Here is a 9,732-nt window from a genome sequence, read left to right as displayed (position 1 = left end):
ATGATGAGGATAGACTAGCATTAATTTTGATAATTCAATTTATCTTTAGTTAACACAATATGTCACTCTCAATGTTCTTACAGTCGTCGGCGTCTATATCAATACAATAAAGATGACTTTCTATTCAATGATACCATTAAAAGCTTTGTGATCAAGTATAAATTAAATATGCATGTTTTTGTTTGTTGCTTTTAAGAAGCAATGGAGAAATTCACAGAAAGTAACACTTTTCAAGTTATAAAAGCAACATTGGATAACTATATGGCACTTGTTTGTAGCTAACAGTTTTAGAAGTAATTGGCAAAATTCTCATAGATTTTTGCGTTTCAGCTTTAAACCTTCGGATAGAAATGTTAAATGGAACTATAATACATTTATTATGAGAAAGAGGAATGAAGATGAATAAAAAGGATAAATAATTGAATCACACGGGAAAGATATATAAAAGTTTCATGAAAGGTATTATTTGTACAGGGTGTCCCAATAAACATGGGAGTTCAGGGAGGATATGTAGAGCATCTAACTGTTTCTTTAAATCCGAATTATTTTTATAGCACAATGTACGATAGCAAAAATTTCAAAATGATGATGCATGGCACGTCCCTAAAAAGTAAAAAAAAAACTCTTAAAATAGGTTTTTATCAATTAAAAATGACAAGCATTTTCAAAAACCTATTTCAAATTAGTTTAACATTAATATTGAATAATTTGCTATGAATTATAACCTAACCTTTATTTTTCACTGATCGAATAAAAATTATGGCATGACACATGGTTGTTCAGTAAGGTTAGACACTCTGGATAATGAGATAAATAGATGTTACCGCCATACTATTTCTATTGGTTCAGAATAGACACCAAACACATGACTGAACCCTGATTGGATCAGGCGCTAATGGACTTGGCAGACAAGAGTATTATACAACCTTGGTATGACACCTTGCTATTGCTTGTATGATTACAGGTATTAATCTTAACTTTTACATCTTTTATTTACCCCTTTATAATTAGTGAACACTCCCTTTAATTCCCCCTCATCTGTAAGGAAAAGCTTTTATATAACATTTTTGCATATATTCCTCTGCGAATAGTTGTTTGCTAAAACCTTCTGCAATATTTGCAAACTTCATCAAATCCTAGAAATAAAATAAAACTTTTATTTGTTCTTTTCTCCAAATTTTGTTTGAAAAATATTCCTTTATTTGGAAAAATATTAAATATATAGAGGTATTGTTGACAGACAAAAACTTGTTTGCGCTTTTATTTGTTTTCTGTACAGTGAGAACCAGAAAACAGGGGAATTCTCGTCTTCTTCTTTATTTTTTTTTTTAAATTGTAAAAAGTCATTAATTTGCGTCTCATGATCTTTTTAATAGGTGCTCTGAATCAAGGTACTAATGCAAGGAAAGTTAATTGCAGTTGCGTATACTCTGCGTACATATTGAAACCAGTTCTCTCTGGGCGGACTTTCTAAACAAGAATAGATGCATCAGTGTTCGTTTAGTGTCCGAGGAGGTTAAAAGAATTTAATTTTGATAATTTTGAAAATTCACATAATAGTTTCCTATGACCAGAATATTTCATTGATTATTTTGGTGAAAATGTATTCCATGTCAGGGTGTGACATCCGTCTTTTGTTTACTTTTCCTCCCAAAGACAGTACACTGTAGACGCAGTACAAAAAATGCGTACACCTCTGAAATAACTTTTCTTGCATTAGTACCTTGCTCTGAATACTGAACTGGAAGAAATTTTGTCTTGTGTATCTTGGATCAAGCATTGATCTCCATCTTATGTAGAACTCAGAATTAATACAATTTTCTCTTCAATATCCAATGGGATAAATTTGAATGATTGATGGATCGAGATTAATCATAAAATTTAAAAATGTCCACATTTGATTTCAAGATCAAGCATTCAAGATTAACACTATTCACACAAAAGTTACGATCTATGAACATTTTCAGTTGCAAAAATCGAAAATAAAAAATCCTTCTTAAGTAAAAGAAAGGCTACATTCGTTCTACTGTTTAAAGTTCTAACTGCATGAATATTATAAAATGTATAAAATGAACTTTCTTTAAGCATTATTTTGAATACATTTAAAATCTTTATTTGTTTTAAAATTTAAAAACACAAAACTGGTTTGAAGTAAATAAACAACAAAACCCAGCCTTCCTTCCAAGCCAAGAAAAAAATTGCTTCATGAATTTTTTTGACCCGGTAATAATGCACTTTACAACATTATTAAACCAGAGGTCAACACTTAGAAGATTTGTTTATATTCTATACTGTGACGTATTTGGGCATCTCTGGAACTTGTATTATTGTAAACAAACAACAATTGAATTACTTAACGTCCCTTGGAACAATTAAGTAAAATAATGACTTGCTCTGCGTAGTTTTTGTGAAAAAATTCGCGCATTTTTATCTCAATAGACGATATAATTGTGTTACCTTTTACCTTTAAACATTGGACCCCTTGGCTAGGTAAAATTTCCTTAAATGCCCTGCAAAGTTAATATTAAAAAAATTACCTTAATGCTTTTGCAGCTTCTGTATTCCTCACAAAATCTAAAATAATTTTCTTATCAAAAATGAAATAATTATTAATTTCTTTTTTTAAAAAGACTGTCGTTATTTTTCAGTGACCGCCCCCTTTCACTGACTAAACCTTTATCTGAGATGAGATTTTAAAAGCTTAAACCCGACTAAAACCCAAACTCGGGCTTAGATAGAACCCAAGTCAGGATTGGTTCTGATTCGACCAATGAGAGACTGTTTTATAAGCTTTCTCTCTGTAGCAGACAGAATGCCGTCAGATCAGCTGTGACAAGGAGATGTAAATTTCGATAATTCAAACTTAATGTAGATAGATTATTTTCATAGTATGTGTATTTTATATAATTAATAAGATTTGACATCACAAATAATTCCCGAGATTTTAAATGTACAAATATAAAAGATTTTACAAAATTTACAATCATCAGCTGCAGAAAACTCGAGCCTTAAAGAGAGTAAACCCCAAGAGAGTTGGTTCTTACTAAACTCAAGGCCATCCAAAACAAGGGTCTTGACTTGAGCTTTACTTGGGTCCTAAACAGACACAAAGACCGGGTTTTAGTCGGGTTTAAGCTTTTTGTCATGCTTTTGGTCACTTGAAATTATTAGTTTTTTACAAAATATGATAAATTAACCAATAATTTTAACCAGAATGTATCCAAAGTATTTTTATTCTTTTTAATCATGTAAAATTTAGCAATAAAAAAAAAATAAATAAATGAATGTCCAAATTGATATAAAAAGTTTTTAAGACCGGGTCGACTTTGAAGTGTTGCCTAGTTTTTATAAAATAATTCAAGTTAAACTAACCCTGCTCCGCCGCCGGTTAACTCTTCAGCTTTAGACAAGAAGAAAGTTCCTAAAGATCAATAATTTAAAGTTTTTAACATCGAATTTTGAATGTGGTTGAAAGGGATTAAAAGAGTTTATAAAAGTTTCCTTTACAACGAAAAAGTTTAACTGGTTGAAACTGTTAAATGTGTTTTAAAGTAGTTAAAAGTGATTGAAAGGGGTTAAAAATGGTTAAAACTAGTCAAAACTGGTAAAAACTGCTTAAAACTGGTGAATGTGATATATGTGATTAAAACTGGTTAAAACTGCTTAAAACTGGTTAAAATTGGTTTAAACTGGTTAAAATTGGTTGAAACTCTTAAATGTGTTTTAAAGTAGTTAAAAGGGGTTAAAAGTGGTTAAAACTGGTTAAAACTGGTTAAAATTGGTTTCAACTGGTTAAAACTGGCTAAAATTGGTTTAAACTGGTTAAATCTGGTTAAAACTGAATAAAACTGATAAATGTGGTAAAATGTGGTTAAAAATGTTATATATGGTTAAAAGAATTCTCTAAATCCCCATTTTAAAAGTTTTCTTTACAGCGAAAAGAGATAAGAAATGAGAAAGAAATAAATTAGCCCTGGATAGAAATGGATGAAAAGTTTACCCAGAGTATTTTCAACTTTCTCTTCACAATTCTTCTCAATCTTCTTTCTTTTATCAGGCTCAATATAATCACTTGTTTGCAGAACAAAACCATTTTAATAGAGTCAGGCAAATACAGGGTGTCCCAATAAACATGAGGATCAAGTGACGACTTATTTAAAACGAAACATTAAGTCGTAAATTTGGGCAATAAACTCAAAATAATGATCAAACCAGATTCACCAAATTCTGGGATTTCCAAACTCATGGGCTGTTTTGTACTTTCAAAATCGACAGAGATATGAACCCATTTAATGCATAGCAAACCTGGTCCATAAAGGGTCTGTAAGCGTAATTTAAAGTGATCCTGTACGCAAAGATGTCCTTTAAATTATCAATTATGAATTAAATATAAATGTTTATAATTTTAAAAACTAATATTTTTAATTGTAGTTTCTCTACAAAAGTGACTTGCGCATTTCTCCTGCAGGAAAACCTGTAGAAATGATCAGGTATCTTTGCATAAAGGGTCACTTTAGATTACACTGTAAGTTCTTTAATTCATATTTAAAACTGAAGACGAAATCAATTCCAAAGTTTATTGGGACCCCCCAGACTTTAGTGAAAGGAGAAAAGATTAAGATATCCTAAACCTTTTGATGCAAAAGTGTCAAATTCAGCGGAATTTGGAAATTCTAAAACCTTTAGTTCACTGTTAAAACTCCTTAAGTTCATAATATTGAATAACCAAAAGCTGTTCCAGATTTTATTATTTTGATCGAATTTATGAACAAAATGTTATGGATATTTTACAAACTGATGAGAAAATGAACACACATTTTATCAAAATGTTCTAATGTTCGAACTAAACGTTCGTATTTTCGAACTGCTCTCAGTCGTTTGATACATTTTCTAATAGTGTAGAACCTGAGATATCAATCAATCTCGGGATGTCTTGAATGCATTGAAACAAAAAATGAAAAATGCACCAAAAGTTATCAAAATTAAATTTGATGCAGCAAATGTGAAAAAATTGTTTCATTCGGTGTTACAAAATAGAAATTACTAGTCTAAATTTCATTTGAGTTTCTTTTCTAATTTATTTTTTGTGTTAAAAATATATAAAATCCTTTTCAGCATTATTTCAAGATGAAAAAATGGCGAAAATCTTCTTTTTATCTTTCAGATAAAGGTTTAAAAGGGGTTCTGGTGTGGGTTGGTGACTTCATATTCGTCGGAATTTTGTAAAAACGGATTCCTTTATAACATTTTACCTATAACGGGGAGTTACCAAAGATTGAGCCATTGAAACCAAATTAGAGTTAATAAAAAAAAGAAAAATGGCGTCTTTGAAAATTGCATCTGAAAATGAGCCAAATCCCTGTGTTTAAGAAGAAAATTTTCTATGTTTCGTTTCCCAGGAATAGGCAACACAGTTACCTAAAATAAATATTTAAACATAAAACTTTTATAATTAATTTTATTTTTACAAACCTGATTCTTGATCCGAATAGTTTGCTTTTCTTATAATTAAAATGTATAAAAATAATCTAAAAATTCATGGAGATAAGAGGTACGTGGATTTAACGGTTCTGTCAATATTCCAGAAAGCTGTGACTTTCGATCACAATTTGACCCATAAAACATAATTTGTAAGCCTTTCTTCTCAAATACTTTTTTGTTGGCATATGCATTTTTAATAAAAAGTATAGAATAAACAAATCCGTAAAGTAAATGATTATTGAATTATAGACCAAAACACGTTTTAATTTCAAATAGAAGAAACCGAATGCTGCTCACTCTGGTTAGTCCGGTGTGGTACAAAGTTTTATCACAAATGTTGCGTGGCTGTGACTATTTTTTGTATGACATTATTTCATTATTATTTCATTATTTCATTGTTTTATATTTTAATATTCATATATATCGATCTATTGTATACACCCTTCTGTACGAAATAAATGTATAATAAAAAGTAATATTTATTGACCTCTTACCATTATTTGATTGACAGCATTCGTATTAGAGGCGACATTGTTGGAATCCTGGTTAATAGCGTTGATATTATTCTTATTGGCGTTGTTGTTGTTGTTGTTTATGTTATTGTTTACATTTGCAACCAAACTGAAAACAAAAAATCAATATGTAATCATTGTCCGAAACATTTGGTGTCAGATTTTTTTTTATCCTTTGAGCAGTTAGAGTCATAAAATTATTATGATCTCAAATAATTCATAATTGCGAATTTGTGGAATTCAAAGATAAAGTTTGCCATTTATATTTATATTGGGGCATACACATTTTGCCTAATTTTCAGTTCATTATCTCTAATTTTCAGGTCATTATCTCTAATTATCAGGTCATTATCCCTAATTTTCAGGTCATTATCTCTAATTGTCAGGTCATTATCTCTATTTTTCAGGTCATTATCTCCAATTTTTATGTCGCTTTTTAAACAAATTTTTAATAATCTTTTAAAAAATAATCGTTCAAAATGATAAAACACTTTTGTAAAATAGGTTGTTTGTAAGTAGATGCATCTAAAAAAGAAAAAAATAACGTTCAAATATCGTTTATCATTGCTAGCCTGACTAGCCTGAAAATTAGAGATAATGACCCGAAAGCTAGAGATAGTGACATGAAAACTAGAGATAATGACATGAAAACTAGAGATAGTGACATGAAAACTAGAGATAATGACATGAAAACTAGAGTTAATGACCTGAAAACTAGAGATAATGACCTGAAAACTAGAGATAATGACCTGAAAACTAGAGATAATGACATGAAAACTATAGTTAATAACCTGAAAACTAGAGATAATGACCTGAAAACTAGAAATAATGACATGAAAACTAGAGATAATGACATGAAAACTAGAGATAATAACCAGAAAACTAGAATTAATGACCTGAAAACTAGAAGCATGAACGTCATGAAGTTGAAGGAATTAAATCCATAGTTTCCATTTCCGCCCGGACAAGCTGATCGGCGCGCTATAAAGATAGATAGATAAATTAGTACTTCGGTATGGTTTGAAAATACAGTAAGACCCATAAAACTGGGGAAGAGGAAGACTATATTAAAGCAACCCTATGTGTATTTGATTGTATAACAAAGCAAGTATAAGCTTGAAAATCAATTAATTAACTGGAATGGATCTGTATAAAGTGGACAATTATACCAATAATTCATGTTTATTGAGCATATTCAAATCAATTAATCAACTGGAATGGATCTGTATAAAGTGGACAATTATACCAATAATTCATGTTTATTGAGCATATTCAAATCAATTAATCAACTGGAATGAATCTGTATAAAGTGGACAATTATACCAATAATTCATGTTTATTGAGCATATTCAAATCAATTAATTAACTGGAATGGATTTGTATAAAGTGGACAATTATACCAATAATTCATGTTTATTGAGCATATTCAAATCATAGCTTGAGTATAACAGTCACTGTGATCTTACCAGACTACATTTGTTGCATAAAACGTGTTGGGTCGACATTAAACAAGGTAGTCCAGACTGGACAGTACAACTGAATGCATATACAGTACTTGTTGTACCGGCTCGAATAATGCAACGATTGGAGCAACGTACAGAAGTCTCCCTTTTCAACAGTATCATGGGTCCCGCTGTAAAGAAACAAGTGTCATGAGATGTAAGTTTCCTTCCTCCCCAATAAGAACATTTGTTTAGGTCATTAGGTCCGAACAACGTCAAAACGGTTGAACCAATCTGGACCAAACTTGAAGGTCATAATAAAAATGTAAAAAAGTTAATCGAAATGATTTCTTTCTTCAAAACATTATCAAATAAATTTTAAGGTATAAATTTATTTACCTTTTTCTTCTCTCAGGAATGAAGGTGAAGAGACAGTTTTTTCTTCAAAAATACATTTTATATTTTAGATGTTTTCTTCAGAAATATATTTTACAATTCCAAACATTTTCCCAGATTTCCTCTTGCTAAGAAGAGCATTTTAGCAAGAATTGAATGGAGGCTTCATTTATCTCATATTTGAAGGTCTGTCAAATAATGAAAAATGGATATTCTACATTATGGCATATCTACAGTTTAAAGTCTACAGTCTACAGTCTACAGTCTACAGTCTACAGTCTACAGTCTACAGTCTACAGTCTACAGTCTACAGTCTACAGTCTACAGTCTACAGTCTACAGTCTACAGTCTATAGTCTACACTTTACATTACGTTTATTTTTATTCATATATCTAAATTAATTTTTTCAACCTTGAAAATGTTATTTCTACAATATTTTCAATTTAAACGCGGAGAACCAGAAATCTGGTGAAGGCATAATTGTCAATTGTTGCAACTGCAAATTCTTACGAATATTCTGAGCAAATTTTTGAAAATACCACTGTTTTCTGGTTCTCGCTGTATAAAAGGAGAAAGAAAATATAGTGTTGTAAATATTCTTGTTAAAAATGTAGATATCCTGATATCTTGCCTCTTTTCACTTGGTCCAACAATAAATCTGAAAATTGTTAAAGTAAAAAATATTATTTTATAATTTAAGTTTTCAGAAAAAAATATTTTTTTTAAAGTAATAAAGCAGAAGACGGAATTTTTGTGTGGAGCATTGACAATATTAAACGGTTGATCTAGATAAACAATTTGTGAGCACTTTTGAATTTTAGGATAAATGCATAAAAGTTATCCTCGCAGAATATAAACACCACGATCTATTCAGGAGGAATTTTATTAATCCAGATATCTGCTTAAAGGGACTGTAAGGAAAAATGAAAGGGGGTATAGGATAAAACCTAAGAATTTCAGGTTTAGAACGATACCTTTAACCTTTATGTTCCTGTCTCGAGAAATTGACATAAATTAACTGTGTCAAAATTATACCAAAAAGGACATATGTCAGATTTTGTATAAAAGTGCATTAAACAGATCATATTTAACAATAACGCAACCAATCTGAGAACGTCTGTACCACGTGACAACGATACTGCACTGTCATTGGCTGAAGTTATTGGGACATAATACGGACTATACGGACTATATGTAATTATATTATCAATTATATCTATTAAAAAAGCAAAATAAAAAATAACAAATTATGATATGAGTAAACCTGAGATTCTCAGGCTCCTGTGGAATATAATAGTTTTCAGATTTGTTGCGTAATGTTGAATATGATCTGTTTAATGCTACAACTTTTATACAAAATCTGACATATGTTTTGGTATAATTTTGACACAGTGTTATGTCAATTTCTCTAGACAGGAACATCAGATAAATGTGTTATATGTATCGTTCAAAACCTGAAATTCTCAGGTTTCATCCTATACCCCCTTTCATTTTTCCTTTACAGTCCCTTTAGCATGGAGATCAATGCTTGATCCAGAGATTCCCAGCACTATAAAGTTCTGACTTCAGATTATTTGTTTAGATCATTACATTAGCTAATGGATACTAAAGGTATGTACGGTAAAGGTAGGGAGGATAGGGTTTGTATACATTATAGTGTGAAGTGTTTTACTCATAGATGGTTTTATTGCAAATAAGTAACAGTAACTAGACAAGAACAATGTCGTCGACATCGATTGCAATCATTGTTATTGTTTTTTTTAGATCATTACATTAGCTAATGGATACTAAAGGTATGTACGGTAAAGGTAGAGAGGATAGGGTTCATATACATAATAGTTGTGACGTGTTTTACTAACAGTAACTAGACAAGAACAATGTCGTCGACATCGATTGCAATC

General features: G+C 30.4%; 2 long non-coding RNA genes across 2 annotated transcripts; both read right to left on the bottom strand.

The window, feature by feature from the left end:
• Window positions 1-1,066: 1,066 nt before the first annotated feature.
• LOC111697623 (uncharacterized) lies at window positions 1,067-4,049 on the bottom strand. Its single transcript, XR_002764337.1, has 4 exons — window positions 4,001-4,049; window positions 3,373-3,421; window positions 2,538-2,574; window positions 1,067-1,136 (listed from the first exon to the last, which is right to left on the bottom strand). It is a non-coding gene; the product is annotated as an uncharacterized LOC111697623 (long non-coding RNA).
• A 1,145-nt stretch (window positions 4,050-5,194) lies between these two features.
• LOC111697648 (uncharacterized) lies at window positions 5,195-7,902 on the bottom strand. Its single transcript, XR_002764347.1, has 4 exons — window positions 7,835-7,902; window positions 6,890-6,974; window positions 5,976-6,102; window positions 5,195-5,418 (listed from the first exon to the last, which is right to left on the bottom strand). It is a non-coding gene; the product is annotated as an uncharacterized LOC111697648 (long non-coding RNA).
• Window positions 7,903-9,732: the final 1,830 nt, after the last annotated feature.

The sequence above is a fragment of the Eurytemora carolleeae genome, unplaced genomic scaffold (genome assembly GCF_000591075.1).
Source record: "Eurytemora carolleeae unplaced genomic scaffold, Eaff_2.0 scaffold133, whole genome shotgun sequence".
NCBI classification, from domain to species: domain Eukaryota; kingdom Metazoa; phylum Arthropoda; class Copepoda; order Calanoida; family Temoridae; genus Eurytemora; species Eurytemora carolleeae.
Note: the sequence above shows the minus strand (reverse complement) of the source record. Positions and strands in the feature narration are given on the sequence as shown.